This window comes from Rhinopithecus roxellana, chromosome 16 (genome assembly GCF_007565055.1).
Source record: "Rhinopithecus roxellana isolate Shanxi Qingling chromosome 16, ASM756505v1, whole genome shotgun sequence".
Classification (NCBI taxonomy): domain Eukaryota; kingdom Metazoa; phylum Chordata; class Mammalia; order Primates; family Cercopithecidae; genus Rhinopithecus; species Rhinopithecus roxellana.
In genome coordinates, this window is record NC_044564.1 from 50,760,943 (window position 1) to 50,786,118 (window position 25,176).

Below are 25,176 nucleotides of genomic sequence, written 5' to 3' on the forward strand. Positions count from 1 at the left end.
ATGTTTGAAATATTAAAAATTAGAAGCGCAGTTTTTCTCAGAGCTTTCATTTTTAAATAAGCACCCATTATAAACAATTGTAACTGATTTCCTTTGGAGTAAAAACATGGTAAACACTCACTTTTTAAAAAAAACAGTTAAGAACGAATGACCTAGGCCGGGCGCGGTGGCTCAAGCCTGTAATCCCAGCACTTTGGGAGGCCGAGACGGGCGGATCACAAGGTCAGGAGATCGAGACCATCCTGGCTAATACGGTGAAACCCCGTCTCTACTAAAGAATACAAAAAACTAGCCGGGCGAGGAGGCGGGCGCCTGTAGTCCCGGCTACTCGGGAGGCGGAGGCAGGAGAATGGCGTAAACCTGGGAGGCGGAGCTTGCAGTGAGCTGAGATCCGGCCACCGCACTCCAGCCTGGGCGACAGAGCCAGACTCCGTCTCAAAAAAAAAAAAAAAAAAAAAGAACGAATGACCTGCAAGTGAATTCAAGATAATGAGCAGTGATTGTAGCATTCTATCAAAGCATTTTTGTTGAAATGCTTTAAAACCATATTCGGAATGCGTGTTCTAAAAGGCAGGGATTTACATGGGCCTTCTCCACTTTTTAAAAAAAAATCAGTTTTATTTTAAAATGCAAATGTCAAATATGCTTAAAATGCTTCAGTATTTTAAATAACCATCACTAAAGAAATCAAAGTAATTACAATTTCAAACATAAAATCAATTTTTCTTTGCTACATTGATATTTATGGTTAAGAGACCACAGAATGAAGGTGAGGACAAGGAAAGCTTTAGTTTATCACCTGTAACTAGCATAAATTCTTTGTCTTTGCTAGCATTATTTCTTTTTGTTTTGACAAATTATTGCCTAATCTGTCTGAGCTTACAATGCTTGATAGAATATATAAGGTAACATTATAGCATTAAACAGGAGTATGAAAATCCAGTAAAATAAATGTTTATATCCCTAAAGCATTCAGTAGAAAGATACCCAAATTCTAAAGGCCTACACTAGTACCTTGATGAGTTAAGTTTATTATTACACAAATATAGCAATTTCATGAGACAAATGTTATACTCCCAACTCATTCATTGAACTACAGGTCCTCAAACAGAATGGATCTCAAAATCTAGCGTAAGAGATGATTAAAACAACAAGTTAGGAAAATAAAATGACATTTAGAAGTGGAAATGTCATCCTATGTAATCAATAGTACTGTGAATTCTCCCACAGTGGATGGGCTGAACTGAATATCCCCCAAAATAATGCACTGTTTAGGTGCTGAATGCAATGAATAGATGAACACTATGGAGACCATTTATTGTTGAGATTAAAGTAAACCCCAAAATATCACCAAACAGCATCCAACTTTAAAGAAAATCAAGATGAACTGGTAAACCACTGACATCTCCTGAAAGCATGCTGAAACAAAGGTGATGATTCCAAAAAAAAAAAAAAAGAAGTTGTAGTAGAGGGGTGTCCAAAAAAGGGATATCTGTAAAAGGAGAGGGAGGAGAAAATCAGAGTGATCAGAGTGTCACCAGTATTTCCAGAGAAGGTACCAACCAGGTCCTGTTTCTCATCTCTCTAGCAGACAAGTAGTAAGTAAGCAAGGCTAATCCACCAGCCTTTCAAAGCATTCATTTACATTTACTCCGACTCTCCTCATCCTCACTTAAGAAACTATTTGATGTTCACACAGGAGCTCAAGGAGATTTACCAATTCATGGGAAGGAAATACACCACCTCATTGCCATAATTATCACAGCATGCTGAGTGGTTTCTATTTTGAGTGTAAATTGATAAAATGGCATTTTTCTTCATCAGTCTCTCTAATGAGTAGTATGCATCAATTCATGGGGTCTAATCAGCCTTGCCACATGATGACACGGAGTTTATAAATCTACAGAGCTGGGAATTGTATTATTTTTTAATATCCTTCACAATTTCCCCAGCCAAAAGTATTACGTCAAAACTCCTTAGCACAGGCTCTGTAGCTTTTGCCTAATTTTTCAACCTCATGTAATATCATTGTGATCATCATCATTGTCTACAATGGCAGCTGACATTTGTTGAGTGCTTTTTATATATCAAGCCTAACCTAAGCATTTTACTGATGACATCTCATTTAAAACTCACAAAACCCCATGAGGTAGGTAGTGTTGTTTTATTGGTCTTACTAAACGAGGAAGTAAAGCACAGGAAGGTTAAATGCTTTGCCTCATTCACCTGCCCACATGAATCTCACACTTAAGTCATACTCAAATATCTGCAAGTCTTGTAAATGTAGCATGCTTTTGCATACCTCTTTGCACAGGCTGCCAGCTTGGCCCAGAAAATCATCCAACTTTTTCTTGTCTCACCATTTCCTATTGATCCTTCAAGACTCTGTTTGAGCAAAGCTTCCTCTGAAAAACCCAGATATCCCAGTCCATCCTAAGAAGTCAGATGCTCCCTTTTTCTGTGCTCTTATTACCGTAGGTACCTATTCACACATAACACGAGTCTGTTTGTGAATCTGTTCCCCACTGTGCACAGCCTCTCTCATAGAGAATGCCAGGGTCCCTGCATAAGGCCTCATATTCTATAACTACACTACTCCAGAGGGTACCACTCATATAGACTACAGAGTGAGGAAAATGGCAACACGTGGAGTTGCACAGTATGGGAGCTCTAAGGATAGTATCCCCGTTGTCTTCTAAAGGAAGCAACACATCGCATACACTCATAAACGTTTCTAAGTGACTGAGTGGCTGAAACAGAGACCATAATAAATGTGAAATGGAACTTAACCATTGAGCCCTCTTAACCAATTTGTTATCCTCCAAATCAACACTTCATAAGTGCAAGTCTAAATAATACCATTAACCTAAAGATAAGTGTTAGTTCTGTTGCCCACTATAAGTACACTCAAAAATCTCTGGTTTATCTCTTCTATATCAGCTTCCTGTGCATTTTCTTTAAATGTTAACAATGAATTTTGAAGATTTCCTTCTCAGCCTTTGATAATGGCATAATTAATCTGCAAATAGATGTGGCATTTCCAAAGATACAAATAATTACAGTGAGAACTACACATAAAAAATCTACCCAAGAATGGACTGAAATGCAAATTAATACAGTCTAATTTTTTCTGTTTTAATGAGCATGTTCACTGTGGGCATTATGCATCTGTATTCAGAAAAACAACATTCCACGACTTTCAACCACCTGCTCAGCAGGGAGAAAAAATTGCACAATGAACTTTGGCAGACATTTATGGTATTTTTTATTAGAAGTAAAAAAAAATTAAGCTTAGATAATACATTCTATTTCTTTTAAAATGACACAGTTTCTATCTTTTTGTGGATAGGAACATGATCTTAGGTAAAAGAACCTTCTACATATAACCAGCTTTAAGAAATAGCTGGAGATTGGGACAGCTTTCCCTGAAGAGAATCTCTTCAGTTAATCCAGGACATTACTTAGCCCTAATTTTTTCAGTTGATTCCTGCCATCCATTAACTAATTCAGAGTGTGAAAAGGGAACAGAGGAAAATAAATTACTAGCTCTGCAATTATTGGTTAAAACTTTAAAAACTCAGAAACATGGCAATGTGGTAGGCAGAATAATGACTGCCAAAAGATGTCCACATCCTTACCCCTGGAAACTGTGACTATAGTCTATCACATGGCAAGGGGAATTAAGGCTGCAGGTGAAGTTAAGATTGCTAATCAGCTGACCTTAAAATAAGATTATCCTGGATTATGCATTGGACACAGTGCAGTGACAAGGGTTCTTTCAAGAGGGAGGCATAAGAGTCAGTGTACAAGTGGTATGATGTGAGAAAGACTTAACTGGCTATTGCAGCTTTGAAGATGGAAGGAGGCCATAAGCCAAGGAATGCAACCTAACTCTAGAATCTGGAAAAGGCAAGAAAAGGAATTCTTCTCCAGAGCCTCCAAAAGGAAGGCAGCCTTGTAGACATCTTTTTTTTTTTTTTTTTTTTTTTTTTTTTTGAGACGGAGTCTGGCTCTGTCGCCCAGGCTGGAGTGCAGTGGCCGGCTCTCAGCTCACTGCAAGCTCCGCCTCCCGGGTTCAAGCCATTCTCCTGTCTCAGCCTCCCGAGTAGCTGGGACTACAGGCGCCCACCTCGTCGCCCAGCTAGTTTTTTGTATTTTTTAGTAGAGACGGGGTTTCACCATATTAGCCAGGATGGTCTCGATCTCCTGACCTCGTGATCCGCCCGTCTCGGCCTCCCAAAGTGCTGGGATTACAGGCTTGAGCCACCGCGCCCGGCCAGACATCTTAATTTTAGTCCAATGAGATCAATTTTGGCCTTCTCACTTCCAGAACTATAAGGTAATACATTTGCATTGTTTTAAGCCACTAATTCTGTGTAAATTTGTTACAGCAACAATAAGAAATGAATACAGGAAATTTCACCTAAGAGAAGAAATACATTATTTCTATAATCTCTAAAGCATGTGAATATTTCTTCCCCCAAAGGAGAGCCAAGAGCTTCAGCAGACTACCATATCTTAATGGTCATTGCCTTCTCTACCATAACACTTCACAGCAATTTTATAGCAATGGTCTGAAATACATGCAAATTGGTATGGAATTTTGAGGCTTTATGCATACAAGATTCATTCCATTTTACAAGAGCCAGAGAGACCTCAGAGAACATCTGGTCAACTCCAGGTAATTAATGTGCATATGAAAACATCCACATCAGAAGGCTTGGGTAATACTATACTCCAGGCCTCACAACTACTTAGTTGCATAGCCAATCTAAGAATCTTCATTCTCTCTCTCTCCAATTATTCTCCAATTCCTTATGCTACCAGTAACTGGGATTAAATGATATACATAAAACTAAAACTAAAACCAAAATGATCACTATCTGCCAGATTGCAACCATCAGAAAATATGTATGTGTTTTTATGAGGTAGAACATGTCAACAGGAAAATTTGAGAATAGCACTCTTTAGAATGAAGCCAAAAATACCTTTCCACCCCCTGTCAGCAAGGCTTGGCTGAGACAGACTTTGGCATATGCTCATTTATTTTTAGCATATTTGTGAGCTCCTATGTGTTATTATGCTAATACTAGGGGCAGAACTTTAAGCAAAATAGTCATGGTTTTTTGGACTCAAGGAGCTTACAGTATGGAGGTGAAGACAGAGAGATAAGCAATGGAGTCTCTATTAGCTAAATGTTAAACCACAACTTAAGAGGAAGAGTCCAGCAGAGTGAGCTGGCCTTCATGGTTCGTCTCTGACTCATGGACTGTCCCAAAGTCCTAACAACTAGATAGGCCAACAACTCACTCTGAGAAATGTGGGTATGAATTCTCCTTTTCACAGAACTCCAGTCTCAGCAGTTATGAGAAACACCACTAGACACTGGTCATAGATAACTTAACTCCCACGTTTCACTGTCCACCTCCATTGCATTTCTTTGGAATAGTCCTGTTTGTTTGTTTGTTTTTTTCACTGAGGATATCTGTTGGCTTCAGGTTGGAACGTATGGTTAAAGTAACTTTTTCAGAGAAAGAGTAGTTTGACAACAATATTTTTAGTTCTGATTAACTAGAAGTAGTTTTTATTGATTTGTGAAAAATACTAGGTAAAGCAATGGATGGATGACCCATCCCAAAAGAGAGCTGTGCTCATGGCTGAGTTACATGAACTGTGCCACAGAGCCGAGCTTGTAGCTAGCCACAGATGTTTTGCACACCAAAATTCTTTTATATAGTATTACTAAATTTAATACATTTAGCCCTACATTTGTTACCCTTAATAAACGCTAATCCAGATCTCCTAATGTTTTAACTAATACGAAAATGTAGCTTCTGACCAACCCTGTTTGCTGCCTGAAATATTTCTTTTCATTTTTTACAAAAGCCATACCTTAGAAGATTGCTGTCTGATGGAAATTTTAATGTAAGACATACAAGTAATTTAAATTTTTCTGGTAGTCATCTTTTTAAATATACAATGTAATCGGTGAAATTTTAAAAATGTATTTTAAAACTCAGTATACAAAAAACATTTCAGCATGAAATCAATGTAAAACATAATGAGATCCCACATTTTTTTCTATTGAGTTTTCACTATTTGGATTGCAGTTTATACTTACTGCACATCTCATTTCAGGTGTTAAATTTTCTTTGAAAATGTTGATTGTATTCATGCATTCTGACAATCTGTTTTAATTGGTGTGTTCAGAACATTTATATCTAGTGTACTTTTTGATATGGTTGGATTTAGGGATGCCATTTTATTACTTGTTTTCTGTTTGTTTCTTCTGTTTTTCATTCCTCAGTTTCCCCTTTCCTGCCTTCTTTTGGGTTATTTGTATATTTTTTAGTATTCTACTTTATTCTATTGTTTTTTTTTTCACATGTTTTATAGTTTTCTAAGTGCCCTAGAGATTACAATACACATGCTGTACTCAATTTTTAACAGTCTACTTAGAGTACCTCACCACTTCAACTGGAATGTAAAAATCTTAACACCCCATAAGTCCCCTTACTCCCTGCTTTATGCTGTAGTTGTCATATATTACATCTGCATTCATTAAAAACCTCATCAGACAACACTTGTTTTCTTTCAACCATTATGCATATTTTAGAGAACTAAAGAGGAGAAGATTAGTCTAGTGTATTTATCAGATATTCACCATTTCTATTTTTCTGCCTTCATTCCAGATGTTCTAAATTCTTTTCTGGCATCATTTCCCTTGTGTCTGAAGAACTTCCTTTAGCAATTTTCTTATACAAAGTCTACTACTGGCAATGAATTCTTTTAGTTTCCCTTCATCTGAGAATGTCTGAAAGTTCCTTGAGGATATTTTTGCTGAATATAGAACTCCAAGTTGACAATTATTTTCTCTTAGTAGTTTTAAAATGTTATATCACTTTCTCCACGATGAGAAATACATAGTCATTCAATCATTGTTTCTCTATAGGTAATGCATTATTTTCCTCTGTTTTCAAGATTTTTTTATTGTCTTGGGTTTTCAGCAGTTTGATGATGATGTGTTTTGGTGAGATTTACTTGGGTTTGTGTCTGGGGTTTTATGAACTTCTTGAATCTGTAGCTTTATGCCAAATCTTGGGATTTTTCAGTTGTTATTTATTCAAATCTTATTCCAGTACCATACTTTTTTTCCTGGTCTTTTCCTGGGGTTCTGATGCCATGAACATTAAATCTTTTATTATTATTCCACAGGTCCATGAGGCTCTGCTTACCCTCTCCCCCTAATCCTTTTTCTCTGTTGTTCACATTGTACAATTTCTGTTGAGCTATGTGCAAATTCACTGAATTTCCTCTCACCTCCATTCAGTTACTGAGCCTACTTAGTTAAGAGTTTCAAGAACTGTGGTTACTGCATTTTTGAATTCTAAAATTTTAATTTGGTTCTTTATATCATGTATTCATTTGCTGAGAATTTCTTTTTGTTTCAGAAGTGATTGTTTTTACTTGTTGATCATTTTTATAACAGCTGCTTTAAAAGTCTGTTAGATAATTCCAACATCTTTGCCATTTCAGTATTGGCCTCTGTCAATTGTCCTTCCCCATAAAAATGGATAATTTTCCTGGTTCTTCATATGCCAAGTAATTCTGGGTTGTATCCTAGACATGTGGAACACTCTATTACAAGACTCTGGGTTTTGTTGTTCAATCCTACTGAGAATGTTGCTATTTTTCTCTTAGCAGGCAATTGTCGTGAATAGCTTCAGGCTTCAAGTTCTAAACCTCTTTCTGTGGGTCATGTTTCCAACATCAGTTTAGTTTTCTTTTTTTTTTTTTTGAGACGGAGTCTCGCTCTGTCACCCAAGCTGAAGTGCACTGGCCAGATCTCAGCTCACTGCAAGTTCCGCCTCCTGGGTTTACGCCATTCTCCTGCCTCAGCCTCCCGAGTAGCTAGGACTACAGGCGCCCGCCACCTCGCCCGGCTAGTTTTTTGTATTTTTTAGTAGAGACGGGGTTTCACCGTGTTAGCCAGGATGGTCTCGATCTCCTGACCTCGTGATCCGCCCGCCTCGGCCTCCCAAAGTGCTGGGGTTACAGGCTTGAGCCACCGCGCCCGGCCAGTCAGTGTAGTTTTCAAAGCCTTTGTAGAGACTTCCACTTCTGGCCATAGTGAAGTAATAGGAACCAGATTTACCCCTCTTTTGTCAATTTGGTGGAACTTCCAATTCTGGTCATTTCCCCTCATCATCCTGCCACTATTTACTTTTCAGGGTCCTCAAATAGCTGCTTCATGCATTCTATCCAGGTTTTATAGCTGCACTCAGTGGCAGAGTCAGAGTAAACTGTGTTTACTTCATCTTATCTGGAACTGGAATCTTGTGACTATATTTAGATTTCATAAAATTTGCAGTTGAAAAAGTAGACGCATATACCCAGTTGCTCCAAACATACGTAAATGTTTTCTGATAACTAAATGAGTGTCGGTTTTTAAATTAAAAATAATTTTAAAATCACATATTCAGTCACCCTTTAAAGGGCTTAGTATCCACACATGGTCAGAGCATTCTCAGAAAGTCATATTAAAGAATTTACAAGAGACAGCAGGAGTATAACCAAAGGTCTAAAACAAGCATCCTCCTCTACTGACTCTTTCAGAGAGAAAGAGGTAGGAACTCACATTTTTCAAGGCCTTTTTTTATTTATTTTTTATTTTTTATTTTATTTTATTTTTTATTTTTTTTTTTGAGACGGAGTCTCGCTCTGTCGCCCAGGCTGGAGTACAATGGCCGGATCTCAGCTCACTGCAAGCTCCGCCTCCCGGGTTCACGCCATTCTCCTGCCTCAGCCTCCCGAGTAGCTGGGACTACAGGCGCCCGCCACCTCGCCCGGCTAGTTTTTTGTATTTTTTAGTAGAGACGGGGTTTCACCGTGTTAGCCAGGATGGTCTCGATCTCCTGCCCTCGTGATCCGCCCGCTTCGGCCTCCCAAAGTGCTGGGATTACAGGCTTGAGCCACCGCGCCCGGCCAAAGAATCAAGAGTAAATTTTTTTTTTTTTTTTTTTTTTTTTTGAGATAGAGTCTCGCTCTGCCGCCCGGGCTGGAGTGCAGTGGCCGGATCTCAGCTCACTTCAGCTCACTGCAAGCTCCGCCACCCAGGTTCACGCCATTCTCCTGCCTCAGCCTCCCGAGTAACTGGGACTACAGGCGCCCGCCACCACGCCCGGCTAGTTTTTTGTATTTTTTAGTAGAGATGGGGTTTCACCGTGTTAGCCAGGATAGTCTCGATCTCCTGACCTCGTGATCCACCCGTCTCGGCCTCCCAAAGTGCTGGGATTACAGGCTTGAGCCACCGTGCCCGGCCTATTTTTTTTAAACATAATGAAGCCCCCTAGTTCTCTTCAGTCAGGATAAACCAGAGCTAAGATTAATGAAGGCAGGTCTCTGAAGTTTCCCCTATCTGAGTTTTACTACCTTGGCCAGTAGTGCCAGCGTCTTTCTTTTAAGCCACCTTCCATGTCACGAATGTAATTGTTTTTTGAAATTCTAATCTTGTCTTTTAAAATAGAAAATTAAAATTCTAGAAATGTACTGCCAAATACTATAGCCACTAGCTACTAGCCACATGCAGCCATTTAGTATTTGGTAAGCCTGTAACTGACACGGTGAACTTTAAATTTTATATAATGGTAATTAAAGTTTTTAAAAAATTGATGCTTGTTTCTGTTCTTAGGAAACTGCTAAGTATGTTGGAACAACTTGGGAATGTGAGTCTACTTTTTCAATTATGAAAGTTATGAAATCTAAACACAGATTAAGTATTTCTAATGAAAGCTTCGTGTCAAAACTGGTACGTGCTATAAGTATAAAATATAAACTGGATTTGGCAGATTTAGTCTGAATAAAAAATAGAAAATATATTAATAATTTTTCATAGTTGATTACATGTTGAAACTATATTCTTGATATATTAGGCTAAATAAAATATATCATTAAGATTAGTTTTACTTGTTTCTTTTTACTTTTTAAACGTGGATACTATGAAATATAAAATTACATATGTGGCTCTCATTGTATTTCTATCAGACAATGCTGTTTTAAATCTCTTCTAAAGATTGAGATACATACAAGTATTTTAAGCTGAAATTCTAGAAAATGGAAATATAGGCAAAAATATAAGATATTTGTTGGGTGCAAAGAAGAAATGATAGAGGAACCATGTAGAGAGAAGAATAACATATGTACACATTATCAGAATCCTCAAACAAGGTGAAAGATAAAAAAAAATTCTTTTCTAATTCTCTTCATTTTCAATTAATTGAAATGCAAAGATGATTAGGACAAAAAGATGTTCGAAATTACTCTTTGCAATACTATCTTTGTTGGTAGGCTGTTAATTTACAGATGACCTTGTAAAACAAAAACTGTAAACGAAGAATGAATACACAGACTGCAGACTGCATAGCAGCTACTATACATTTTTAGACATCTATTTTTTCCACAAATGTGTCAAGCTGACAAAATAAGAATATAAGCAATTTACAAACTCTTCACATTAAATTCTAATTCAAGCTGTCCCTTTTTGGCTTTGGAAATGGAAATGGATCTGCTATAAGTTTCTAGAATTAATATTACACAATGGAGGGAGACATGCTGACCTGTCAAACGGGGCGTGAAGGGGGGGATGTTTAAAAAATATTTACATGAAATAACACATGGCCAAAGGCCCTTAAAAAGTCCCTGGAATTTGGTCTTAGGAGTAAGACAATTTATGCAGCCTCCTTCTCCACATGGTTCTTTGTGCACAACAGGAATGAGTCTACACTGTTAATAGTCTGTAATCAATGCCAGACGACTGATCAAAGATGGCAAAGTAGGGCCAGCTTTCAGAGGCCACCCCGTTGCTGAAAGAAAAGGAATATTTTCTTCAGGTGACCTTAAGCTTCCTAGAGGTCAGGCAGGATGATCTAAGCATTGTTTTTCAGGCTGTCTGAGGACACCTGGATCAATGACTATTTGAAGACTGTGGGTGAACCATGCTGAGTTCATCCTCTGGCTCCACCCATTTGTAAGGTTGCACAGACCACCTCTGACTTCAGATTCCCACAGCCCAACTAGCCTAAATAAGTTTAGTTTTCTTATTTAAATGTTCCATCATCTAGGAAAAACACATGTGATTGCAATGTTTAGATAAAAGGACAGTATACAAACCGGTATGTAGTGTGATAGCAATTACTCAGACACGAAACAACTGTAAATACCAACAGTGGTTATCCCTAGTAACAGGCTTATATTCCCTCTGTTTTTCAATATTTTCCACATTTTAAGGAGGAAAAATCTTGTATTACTTATACAGAGCAACTTATTATTTGTATGAGGGAGCAGTGAGAAACAAAACGGGTCTATATCTATGAAAGTACATGAATACATTTTGAATTAGTATCTTCATTTGATATTAGCACCTAATACATTTGTGATATTTGCAAACTTCTTGTGGTATCAGTAAGCAGTGGTATACTCATAAATGTGCTTTCAAGGTGCCATGGTGCTATCCAAAAACACAGATCAGTAATAAAAACAAAAGTGGATTCTTTAGGAAAGCAGTCTCCAAAGTTAGAAAACAATAAAAGGAAAACATTTCTTTTTTGAAGTATGAGTGTAAACTTCAACCATTCAGTTACACTGTACATCTAAGGTCTTGACAATGCTGCATGAAAAATTAAGGCTTTACATTACATAAATGTTTGATCTACTTTCCTAACGATTATGATGCACTTCAAATTACTTCTTACAGATCTTTCAAGGTTCAGCAAGGCAGAGAGAGAAGCACAATCAAATATATTTATTTATTAGATCAACTGGTCACTGTTTAGACAGAGTTCCAGGTAAATATAGGTGCCATTTTCACAGAGTTCAACTGCTATATATCAAGAAGATCACATATAGATAACACGTTATTTAAAGAAAGAGACTAGCACTGCCAGAGTACTATAGGAAGAGAACCACAAATCATTCATGATAGTGAAACTCTAGTGATATTCTCTTTTTTTTTTTTTTTTTTTTTTTTTTTTGAGACGGAGTCTCGCTCTGCCGCCCAGGCTGGAGTGCTGTGGCCGGATCTCAGCTCACTGCAAGCTCCGCCTCCCGGGTTCACGCCATTCTCCTGCCTCAGCCTCCCAAGTAGCTGGGACTACAGGCGCCCACCACCTCGCCCGGCTAATTTTTTTGTATTTTTTAGTAGAGACGGGGTTTCACCGTGTTAGCCAGGATGGTCTCGATCTCCTGACCTCGTGATCCGCCCGTCTCGGCCTCCCAAAGTGCTGGGATTACAGGCTTGAGCCACCGCGCCCGGCGTGATATTCTCTTTAAAGTCAGAAAAAAAGATGCCTCCTATAACCTCCGTTATTTTAATATCTTTCTAGAAGTATTAGCCAAAGCAGTAAAAATTACAAATAATGTAAACTGGAAGATAAAATTATTATTTAGAAATGAAACGATAATCCACTGACAAAATTCAGTAGAATCACCTGAAAATAAAATCAGAGCCAATATGCAAAAATCAATAGCTTCCCTAATTTCTAGAAAGAAACAGGTAAAAAAATACAATGGGGTAAAAATTCACATTCATAAAAGAAAGAGTATAAACAAATAGAATACATTTAAAAGATAGGTGTACAGAATCAACATTAAAAAATCATGGCACCGGTCGGGTGCGGTGGCTCACACCTGTAATCCCAGAACTTTGGGAGGCCGAGGCGGGTGGATCATGAGGTCAAGAGATCAAGACCATCCTGGCTAATACAGTGAAATCTCATCTCTACTAAAAATACAAAAAATTAGCTGGGCGTAGTGACGGGCACCTGTAGTCCCAGCTACTCAGGAAGCTGAGGCAGGAGAAAGGCGTGAACCCTGGAGGCAGAGCTTGCAGTGAGCCAAGATAGCGCCACTGCACTCCAGCCTGGGCAACAGAGCCAGACTCTGTCTCAAAAAAAAAAAAAAAAAAAATCATGGAACATAAAAGAAGACTTAAATTAATAAAATGATTCACCATCCTGCTGAATGTTAAAGCTTAATTATAAAGATGACAATGTTCCCTCAAATAAACAGAAATGCAATGGAGTTACAATTAATATCCCACTAGCAGTTTTGTTTAGAAGTTGACAAAATTACTCTAATGTTCTTATAGAAGAACAATCATGAAGAATATTCAAGAAGGGCCAGGCATGGTAGCTCACGCCTGTAATCCCAGCGCTTTGGGAGGCCAAGGCGGGTGGATCACCTGAGGTCAGGAGTTCGAAACTGGCCTGGCCAACATTGCGAAACCCCATCTCTACTAAAAATATAAAAATTAGCTGGGCATGGTGGCACACACCTGTAGCCCTAGCTACTAGGGAGGCTGTGGCAGGAGAATCGCTTGAACCCGGGAGGTGGAGGTTGCAGTGAGTCAAGATTATGCCACCGCACTCCAGCCTGAATGACAGAGTAAGACTCAGTCTCAACAAAAATAAAAAATAAAAAAATTTTCAAGAAAATGTGGGGGGAAATAAACCATATTTAACCACGCAGATAGAGCTTGCACAACTAGATATCAAGATGTGTTATCAAAATGTGTCATAAAGCTATAGGAATTTAAACCTATTCTGTTCTTCTATTCTGTTCTTTAAAATGTTTAAAAAAAAAAAAAGGCTAGAATTCAGTATACAATTAATATGGCATTTCAAATTAATGTAATAAAAAGATGGATTCTTAAATCAGTTTGGCTAACTGGCTATTCATTTTGGAAAATATGAAGTTAGATCCCTACCTCTCACCTTATACAAAAATAAATTTCAGATGCAATAAGATTTAAATGTAAAAAATGGAACCACAAAAGTACTAGAGGAAAATTAAGGTACAATTTATTTAATGGTGGGATGGAAAAGACCTATCTCTGTATGCCAACAGCCAAAATCATAGGGAAAAATATTAGATCTAACAACTAATCTCAGAGATTAAATCTTTCAGTTTCACAAAACTGAAAGGCAAGCAAATTGAAGGAAATATCTGCATCATATGGCAGAAAGAGAGTTAAAATTTTAACCAATAAAAAGTTTTTGTAAATTAACTTCAAAAGCAGAGCATTCCATTGAAAATAAGCACTACCCTTCTCATCTAATAGGTGAGTTAAGAAAAATCCAGAGAAGACTGACTAAAGCATACGTTGGTAACTCCTGGCAAAAGATGAGATGAAATCTGGGCTTTGCAGTCCCCTAGAAACATGATTTTTCTGCATTATCAGGTTGCCTAAATCTAAAAGAAGAGAAAGGAAAAGAAAGAAGGAAGAGAAGGCGCAAAGGAGACAGCAAGGGAGGGAAAGAAATAAAAAGAAAGGAAGAAAAAAAAAGAAAGAGAATAAAAAGGAAACCAAACCATATTCCAATGGCTATGTCTGAATGAATTACCTACGCATGTTTCTACACATGTTAAGTTAAAAAGCAATCTCCTACCCTTGCACTAACTATGTAAGTGACCTAACTTCTCGGCCTTGTTGCTCATCTTAGAGCAAGCTGAACTTGAAGATCTCTAACACTGTCCAGTTCAACCCCACTTGCATTAATGTATGACATTATAAAGTTATGGGCAACTCAGAAAACAACCTACATACAATTCAGTGAACATTTATTGGGCACCTAATATGGGCAAGATACCATAATAGATACTGTGGGGATATAGCTTTGGCCTCTACTTGTATAATCAATCTATTACCATAAAATTCTAGAGCTGGAAGAACTGAATTTTATAAACGAGCAAACAAGCATGATGGATATACTGAAATATAAAACCTTTAATACATTAATAAAGTTAAAGAAAATGTATTCCATATATATAATATGTTAAGGCTATCATATTCTTTAACAATTCTTTTAAATAATTAGATAGGAAAATAGGGAATCTGAGCTTGAAGTCTAGCACTGTCAGAAATCCATTTTTAAGAAAATTATTATCTGAATTTATATAACATAAAATTAAGCATTTTAAAGTAAACATTAGGATGTTCACAATGTTGTGTAACTACCTCTTCTGCTGGTTCCCAAACTTTCCTTGCAGTGTAGCAATGAATTCAAGATGTGCTCCATCCTTGATCTTGACCATTTCCCAATGAAGCCCATGACTCTTTGAGGAATTCCTCAATTCACTTAGCATAACTAGGCAACTCATTCTATTCTAAAATCATTTAACAAATGTCTACGTAAATCTCTACCAACAAAATGAAGGGCCATATAATTACCCAGAAAAGTCAATCTCTGGAGTCATCTATGAGAATTACAAAACTGCATTTTTAGTAGCTGGACTTTTATTACCTAAATTACTCCCTGCCTCTATTCTCTCATCTCAATCTTTGTGAAAGTTTGCACAGAGTATTCAAAGAGTGTCCAAGCCCAAGCTCACAAGAGATCAATTCATAGGTTCTCTATGCAGACCCCTCTCTGGCACGCAAGGTTTATGCAAGAAATGTTTGCCTATGAAAAGTTGATAATTATAGGTATGCTTCAGAAAGAAATGACAATTGCCATGAATATTTACATAGTACCTTAGAAATATGCTTTTATGCTAATCATAAAATTATAACTGCCAACATTTTCTGATAATTTATTATGCTCTTGACACAAGTCTACGTGCTTTCTATACATTATTTCATTTGAATCTTACAACAGTTATAACAATATTGAGGTTTAGAGGTTACATGACTTCCCCAAAGTCATCCACTTTACAATAACTACCAGGCATATTTCTTCCCTGAGACTGCATTGCCAATAATGATCCCTGAACCGTTTCTATAAAGAATTCCCACAGCAGCTGGGATAAACGAAAGCCACATGGCTTAACTCTGAAAGGCACTCCCAGGCAGTCTGTGGGGAAGGAGCAAAAGGTTCACCACCTTTGAAAGACTTAGGAATTCCAACCATTAGTCACCAGCAGAGGTGCATCAACAAACACTGGTTTCAATCCACGTCAAAGATATTTTCATTATCCCCATGAAAGGATTAAAAACGGTCCCCTCTAATATCACAACCTGCCCCCTTGTGCCACCTTCAGCACTCCCAACCCCCTTCCCTAAACTGCTGGTTTCCCATAGTCTCATCACTATCTAAACACTCTACCATTTACTAATTGATTGTGCATATAAGTATTCTAATGTGCTAGAATGCAAACTCATTGAGAACAGGGATCTTCATTTTATTCACTGCTGTGTCTCCAGTGTTTAGAGATATAGTGGCCTGGGTCACAGTTGGAGCACGTTCCTCTTCCTTACAAAAGTGTATGATGGTATTATTCAAATCACTTTCTAACATTTCACCAAAACCTGCTAAACACTGCTAAATATTTCACACATTTGAATGGAGACACTGATACATTCATAAGTGAATGCAACAGCTACGTCACCAAGGAGAAAGCTGTAATTAAGGAATAATAGAACTATCACTGACAGATGGAAGGGGTTTTGCTTGTTGTTACAGCTTATCCAGGGAATTATATAAAGAGTTCAGTGAGTTAGCATAACTGACAGGCAACCTACGCATACAAATCTTGGGGAGCTGAAAGGCGAGAGGGGAGGGCAATGAAGGAAGGATGTTTAATTTCAAAACATATGTGCATCTTCATAACAGAAGTTACTGTTTGGAAAATGTTTTCAATGGCCATTAATTCTTTAACAGAAACTATGGAAAACAGTGTGACAAAGTAGTATGGCAGAGCATGGGTTAATAACCATTTTCCTGCATTAAATACTTTGCAATTTGCCAGGCACTGTTCTGAAGCCTTTACATATATTACATCATTTGAATATCCTTACAACAACCATGTGATATAGGGACTGCAATTATTTTATAGATAATGAAACTGGGGCTCGGAGAGGGTGTCTAACTTGCCCATGGCCACACAGCTACTTAGTGATGGGGCTGGGATTAAGCTGTACTTAATTTGTACTCTACCTTGGTGTTTCTCAACAGGGTGTAGTTTTGTCCCCCAGCTGACATGTGGCAATATTTGGAGACATTTGTGGTTGTTGTAACTAGGGGGAAGGAACTACTGGCATCTAGTGAGTAGGAATGCCGCCGAACATCCTCAGGGAAGAGCATCGCCCCACGACAAAGAATGTTCTGGCACCTAAGTGTCAGTAGTGCCAAGGCTGAGAAACCCTGCTCTCAAACTCTTCACCTCTGTACTTAAAGCTTGAGAAACACCCTTGACACAGGGACTTCTGTCCTTTTTAGGAGGAAAACAAACTGTAACATCTGGTTACAGGTGGTCATGTTACCTTATAAGAGAAGTGCATTCATTTCCTGAGGCTGCTGTAACAAATGACACTAAATCTGGTGGCTTAAAATTATGAAAATTTATTCTCTCCCAGTTCTGGAGGCGAGAAGTCCAAAACCAATGTCACTGGGCTGAAACTGAGGTGCTGGCAGGGTCATGCTCTCTTTGGAGGCTCCGGGGGACTCTGTCCCTCACCCATTCCAGCTCCTGGTGGCTGCCAGAATTGGCACTCCTTGACTGGTGGCCACATCACTTCACTCCCTGCCTACGTCTTCACATCACCTTCCCCTGCATGTCCCTCTCTGTCCCCCTCTGCCTCTTTCTCGTTAGGATGCCTGTGAAACATTTAGAGCCCACCTGAATAATATAGGGTAATCCCCTCAAAATGCTTAATTTAACCACATCTACAGAGACTATTTTTCAAAATAAGGTAACATTTACAAGTTCTAAGAATCAGGATGTGGATATATTTGGGGGACCATGAGTAGACATTATTATTCTCATTTTACCATGAGGGAACTTCAAGTCATGTACCCAGGGACAAATGGCTAACAAGTGGTAGAGGTGGGGTTTGAACCCAGCTCTGTCCACCTCGGACGCTCATTCTTTTTTCTTCATACATTGCCACCTACAGAGGCTGGAGAAAAGATCTGAAACCTGGCCGGGTGCAGTAGGTCATGCCTTTGGGAGGCAGAGGTGGGTGGATCACCTGAGGTCGGGAGTTCGAGACCAGCCTGACCAACATGGTGAAACCCCCTCTCTACTAAAAATAGCCGGGCGTGGTGGTGCATGCCTGTAATCCCACTACTCGGGAGGCCAGGGCAGGAGAATCTCTTGAACCTGGGTGGCGGAGGTTGCGGTGAGCTGAGATCACGCCATTGTAGTCCAGCCTGGGCAACAAGAGCAAAACTCTGTCTCAAAAAAAAAAAAAAGAAAGAAATCTGAAACCCAGCCTCAGAGTGGGGCCTACTGCAAGAAAACTACAAATCCAGGAGTATTCTAAGCACTGTCTGTAAAAATCATGACAGCACAAACTTTCATGATATGAGTGTCTGAAGAATACAATCACCTGTAGTCTTTGCATAGAACTGTCTAGAGCCTTCTTTCTGAGTCTAAAGTAAAATGCAGCAAACTACAGCTATAACTACACATGCTTCTTTAGCATTTGTACTTTATTATGGACTAAAATCCCACACTTGCTGTGAGAAGAAGACATTGGAAAGAAGGATATGGTGGGCCTGAAGGATATGGTGGAAAGAAGGATGTGGTAGACCTGCGTGTCTGTGGGGATGGAGTTTCCATAATCCCAGAAATGTTTTGATATTAAAAATATTGGGCATTCAGCTGTAAAAAGGAATGAAGCACTGACTCAAGTCACAATGTGGATGAACCTTAAAACATTACGCTAAGTGAAAGAAGCCAGGCACAAAATGACACAGATTGTATGATTCCTTTTATGTGAACTACCCAGAACAGTTAAATCCACAGAAACAGAAAGCAGATTAGGGGTTGCCTCGGGCTACACGGAGTGGGGAATCGGGAGTAACTGCTTAGTGAGGATGGGGTTTTATTTTGGAATGGTGAAAATATCTTGGAACTAGATAGAGGTGGTGGTCACCTCCATTTTTCATAGTAAAATGGTGAATTTTATGTTCTAAGAGTTTTACCTAAGTAAATACATAAATGAGGCCTCTATGCTAAGCAAACTCTGGGATGGACAATCCATTTCCTTACAATGTAGTGTTAAACCATATTGTGGATCAAATTCTAGAGAAGTGGCTTCTAGCTAAGATATTATGATTTTATATGACCCTGGACAGAATATGTCTTCTAGTACTCTACTTTTTGGATTATGTCAAGAAGGTTTAAAAAACAGCAAGTCATACAATTTTAAAATTCACTTCTAATTTTTTAACTAAAGTAATAAGTACTTGCTGTAAAAAGAAGCTATATTATGCCAAAATTTATAGTAAAGTAATATCTAGAATAAAATTTTACCTCCCACTCTCCTAAAATTAGTTGCCTACATGTATTTCCTTATAACAGAGCCAGATGAGATAATAAAATAAAAGTGCTGTGTTAACTCTGAAGCATATTTCGAATGCAAGGCATTATTACGAGTGTAAATAACAATACTCATCAAAAAGACAGCACAAAGGAAAACACTGCCATGTTACAGTGCGCACTTTATAACGACGCACCAGTAATAACTAACCAACAAAACTGGTGGTCTATTATTTTACAATCAACAGATAGTAATTAAGCAACAAACTTCAACTGCTGCAGTTTCAATTTGATAATAACCAGATAGGACACACCAGAAGAATGTGCATATACGAGATAAGCCTCCTCCTCCTCCTCCTGAAGCAAGTACACCCAAGTAGTCGCCCAGGGAGTCTAGACTGCCCCCAGGGCCTTATATGGAGTAAAGCTTGTTAAGGGAGGAATGTGAAATTCTCTGACTTGTGGCCAGAGTTAGGCCCGTCTATGGAGTAGGCAGGGAAAGAATGAGAGGGAAGGCGATCGCCAAGCCTAGTTCAAGTCCAATGCCTTCCTTCAGAATCCAGCTTCTATTCCTAAGGAGAAAGACATTCCCATAGCCCGTGAACCCCCAACTGTGTGGGCCGAGGGCAGGGACAGGTCCGGTGTGAGGGGGTGGAGGGAGGCTATGACAACTGTGGGGATCTACTACCTGTAAACATGCTGCTTTCATGGGGCTGCATCTTGAAGAGAATTTCTCTTGCTATGTACCATGCAAGATAGATTCTGGGCTAGGAACTAGTCTTTCCATTCCAGCCTGAGGCCAGGCTGCTGCCACCTTGGCAGGATCTGGAAGTGGTAAGCCAGGCCTTGCTGCAAGGCCAGAGGACAGCTGGACATAAAGGACTGCAGGAGAGGCACAAAGAGGACAAGACCAGAAGAGAGATGGAAGTGCTGAGCTCTGGGCCATGCTTGCCATTAACCCCTTAGATAAAGTTATCTCACAGCTAACTCTTCTTAGTGTGGGTATCTGTAAAATGGGGTAGCACCTCTGCTCTCCTTGCCTCAAACTAAGTTCTTGTTAGAAGAGAGTGAGAGAAAAAGAGCCAGAGTGAAAGAGAAAGTGAGACAGAGAGAGGAGAAAGGGGCGAGGGGAGATGATAATGAACAGAAAAATATACCAAAAATTAAGCCTTGTCTCAGTACTTCCAAAACTCTGTGTATGCCATATAACTAAGAATCTGTTTGTTAAGAGGTAACACACTTTGGGAGGCCAAGGTGGGTGGACCACTTGAGGCCAGAAGTTCAAGACCAGCCTGGCCAACATAGCAAAACCCAGTCTCTACTAAAAATACAAAAATTAGCCAGGCATGGTGATGCATGCCTGTAGTCCTAGCTACTCAGGAAGCTGAGGCACAAGAGTAGCATGAACCCGGCAGGTGGAGGTTGCAGTGAGCCAAGATCACACCACTGCACTCCAGCCTGGGTGACAGAGCAAGACTGTGTCTCAAAAAAAAAAAAAAAAAAACAGGAGTTAACACAAAAGAAGAGAGACATTTGGCGAAAGAACAGCTTAAACAAAGGTAACTTTTTAATTCATGCTTTCATTCATTTATTCAACATATATTTAGTGAGCACTGGTTAGGTTTCTATTACCGAAAAAAACAGACATGAATTTTCCTTTATGGGGCTTACCATTTGATGTGAGAGTAAGACACTAAATAGCTTGTATAATTTATTTGGAAACATTATCATTTATAATATACGATGTACTGTGAGGGAAATAAAGGGAATTGCAGTAACAGAAAACAGAAAATTAGGGGAGATCTACTTAGGTGGGGTTTGAGCAAAGAAGTCTTTACTAAGGAAGGAACATTTACAAATCCTAAAGGAACAGAAGAAGCTGGCAACACAGAGCAGGAGCAGGCAGCAGAGAGGGAGCTTCCTGGGTGGAAGGTTCAGGTGGAGCACAGGTCCTGGAGCAGGATGGAGGGCAGGAGAGGAAGAGGCTGGAGCAAAGTGGACACTCCTATCTACTCCCAAGAGCCTTTTCTATGCTGTGTGTCACGTGCATCTCGAAGAGCTAAGGATAAGCCCTGCTTCCCAAGAAGGTATTACAGAACGTCAAAATGGGAAGTGTCAAACAAGCCACAAAGATGGATGAGATACCAGATTCCAAAGTGAAGTGTCAGGCCTAGATGCAGTTTTTCAAAGAACATAGCCCAAAACATTTTTCACTGGTCTTAAACTTCTTATCTACAGTGAGGCTACAAGTAGGCTGGACTGTTTGTTGGTGGCTAAAAGGAGAGAATGTTTGAAGCAAGCAGGCTGCAGTCCAGTCTGGTCCTAGCCTAAAGGACTAAGCTTAGGAAGAGATAAGAGTAACTGCCCCTCCCTGCTTCTCCCCTTTCCAGCCTAGTGAGGGGGCTCAACAGGACTACCTGGAGAGCATGAGGCTGTTACGATATGGAAGGCACTGTGACCTTGTTTGGGACTTCTGCTTAAGAAATCTGAAGAACTGGAGAGCTGGCTGGATAAGCCAAAGGAAATGACAGCTGCCCTGGGAGCAGCCTGCCCTCTCCCAGTTAGTGGGAACAAAGGAAATGTGAGTGTTTCCCATGGACCACACCATGAGCATATGTACAGGGTATATAATAGGGTCTTCCCAACAAGGGCCACCTAGACAGCAATAGAACCCAGCAGACAGGAGTACAAATGGACTGGTGGGCTTTCTAGAGACTGTGGAAGGAGTCTGCAATTAGGCTGAAGAGAGGGTAGCAGCCCCAACAAGGAAACTGGAGGTGAGAGGCCCCCAGAGACAAGGTGAGAGGGTATCTCCAAAGAACCCACAAAAGGCCCCACAAGTGAAAGAATCAACTCTAAACACCCATAACACATAAAGAGCTCTCCTATGATACCGCCTGACAAGTAAAAGCTTTCCTACACTCCTTCCTGTTTCCCACCCAGCCCCTAACCCCAGTCCAGAAATCATAGCTACTGAGTAAGCAAGAGAAAAAGCCTCCAACCACAGCTCCCTCTCCCTGCAACAGGCCCTAGCCACGGGAAGGGGAGCAGTTATAAATATGAATGAAGTTGGAAGCTGTAACTATCCCATGATACTAGACATTTTAAGTATCTGGCAAATTAAAGTGGGGTTTTTTATTATATATGAGGAATCAGAATAGCCACGTGATATGTTTTCATCCAAAAAACAGGGGAAATGCTTTCCACTGTATAAATATTAATGGGAGAGTAGGAAACTTGATGAAGTTGTTTTTTGATGGCCTCCCATGAAACCTATTTGTTCAAGGCAGATTACACATAGAACCCCATTGTGCTAGCACATCTCATGGAAAATGTACTTTCCAAAAATGAGGCCCAGCATGCCCCAGCTTGAGGATGAAGATCACTGTGGTTTGTGGGTACACCTTGTAACATTGTCCATCCTCGGCCAGGCCATGCAGAGCCTTCAGTATCTATGGCAACTGAGGCTACGGACCTTCTGCATACATCAGTGGTTCTCGTTCTTACACCTTCCTCCTTTTTCAGGAAGACAAATTGTTTCAGGAAGGAATCCCTATCACCAGGAACCTCCATCAAGCTCAGCTGTGATCCTCCTGAAACAAGCTCTGATTGAGTTCCCAATATTGTGCCTTATGAGTCTTCTTCTTAGAAGTCACCCTAACAGGATTCCCGGTACATTCATCTGGCACCCAGCTGAGAAAGCCAGAGCCTCAACCCATACTCAGCAGGAAACCCAAGGAGAATCAATGGAAGGACAGGGGCCTCTTTAACTCCACCCATTCAATCTCCCATTGTCTTAGTGTCATGAAAAGCAAGTCTTAACATGCAGGGCAGTAAAACATGACATGGAACTCATCTTCAATAAACTGGCACTTTGGTTAAGCAAATGTGGAAAAGTCAACTGCTACAGCATCCTTATATGCCAGTGGGTTTTAGCAAATTAACATATACTGACCAAGTCTTTCTGATATTGGAAGTATTGCTTACCAAATCAACACCATGTGACAGGGATTTCTCCTCACACATATGCACTGTTCTTATGAAAGCTCATTCAAAGCTGACATTAAAAGACATTTTGGGCCAAGCCTGGCTCATGCCTGTAATCCCAACAGTTTGGGAGGCTAAGGCAGGACAATCACTTGAGCCCAGGAGTTTGAAACCAGTCTGGACACATAGCCCCAACTTTACACTAGAATAAAAAATCAGCCAGGCATATTGGCATGCAAATGTAGTCCCAGCTACTCAGGAGGCTGAGGCAGGAGGATTGCTTGAGCCTGGAAGGTCAAGGCTGCAGTAAGCTATAGTTGCACCACTCTAGCCTGGATGACAGAATGACATCCCTGTTTCAAAAAAAAAAAAAAAAGTTTTGGTATTTGGGCTATTTTTAAAATGCACATCAGAGGATTTGAAGGTTTCTGGGCCTGCTCTCCACTAGGTTCTGAGCTTCTTGAAGGCAGGGACTATGTTTCATCCACTTTTGTACCCTCCTGGGGCCTAGTACAAAACCTGATATATATGTGGGTTCATTCAAAGTCTGATAGCTGATGAGTGAGTGAACAAATGAACATTCTGGCTCATATTTTCAGTTAGATTTGTGTGAACACTATAATTAAATCTGTTTTTAAAAAGAGAGAAACCTGCTATCCATCATTGTCGACCACTCTATTCTCTACAGACCATTTTGAGTGTGTTTATTTGAATCTTGTAGTCAGATGCTATAGTGTTCTTTTGTGTAAAAAATTTTCCTGGGGTACCTCTTTCTACAGGCTCCTGAGGCCACCCCCATAGCTGCCCATTCACACCACTCAGACACAGCAAAGATCCAGCATGGTATTGGGCTTCGTCAAAGGGAATCAATGGGTATCTTGAAGGGAATAATACTGCTTTAAAACAGGTATTTTCAAAAGAATTACCTTTCACCTCTCTCCTAGAAGGACCTTTGGAGATGAAGCAGAAAGAGAAAAGGCCCTCAAATGCTGAGAGGTATCAGGCACCAGAGAAAGGTCAGAGGACTGGGGTTGGACGGCTCTGCAGTCACATCTCAGCTCTGCTGGGCCTTGGCTTCCTCATCTGTAAAATGGAGATAATAATGCCTACCTCAAAGAATCACGGTGAGGAGGGGAGCAAGTGAACGTATGAAGGCTCTTATTATAGCCCTTGACACATAATAAGGGCTTAAAAATAAGTGGTTAGTCCTACATACAACGCAAATTACATACACCTATCTGTATATTTAAAGACAATTTTGTGTCTGAGTGGTCCACAACTCTCAAAGGAGCTGAGATCCAAAACTCAGCTGTTTAGAACTTGGAATGCACTTTCCCATGGAAACAGTGCTACAAATTATAGAACTTAAGAATCAGAAACCAGATGACCTTATAGTACATCCAGTGATGTAGTAAAACTTCCCACTAAATGTAGGATTTCTTAATATAGGCTCTCTGGTGTTGAAATTCCAAGCAAGGCCACCAAAACCAATGTAATCCATAATGTCACTGAAACCACATGCAAGGAAACAAATAATAGTGGAAAACAATTTTTAAATATTCAGTAATATTTCAGCTTCACATGTTCTTCTAACCTTAGCTAAGATTATCTTCCAATTCTGAAACTCATATAGAAGTGAGGAGACATAAACTTCTTATGAGTAGGGTCATGATTACCTACCCTGCTTCTCCCCACCCCCAACAACTACCACCCAAATCTTTCAATTAGTAATACGTGATAAGGACTCTATCAGCAGCATGAACAAAATGCAACGGGCCCATGGAGAAGAAAGTGATAACTGGGGGGCTAGAGAGTGTGAAGATAAATGCCAAAGAGAAGAAGAGGTGAGGCGTGGAGGAGGGAGGCAGAGAACAGAAAGAACAGGCTTGGTTACCAAGTTTCCCTTCTTTATCCCCTTGCTCAGAGTCA

At 39.7% G+C, this 25,176-nt stretch overlaps 1 protein-coding gene across 2 annotated transcripts in view; it reads right to left on the reverse strand.

Moving 5' to 3' along the window:
- The window catches only part of PIP5K1B (phosphatidylinositol-4-phosphate 5-kinase type 1 beta), a 319,195-nt gene that overhangs the window by 257,496 nt on the left and 36,523 nt on the right, over positions 1–25,176 (reverse strand). Inside the window, exon 2 of one of the 2 annotated variants that reach the window (XM_030919809.1) lies at positions 24,174–24,330. The exons of the other annotated variant lie outside the window; for it this stretch is intronic. The gene's annotated coding sequence lies outside the window, so the exon portion shown is untranslated. The remainder of the gene's footprint in view (positions 1–24,173; positions 24,331–25,176) is intronic. 2 annotated transcript variants of the gene reach the window in all.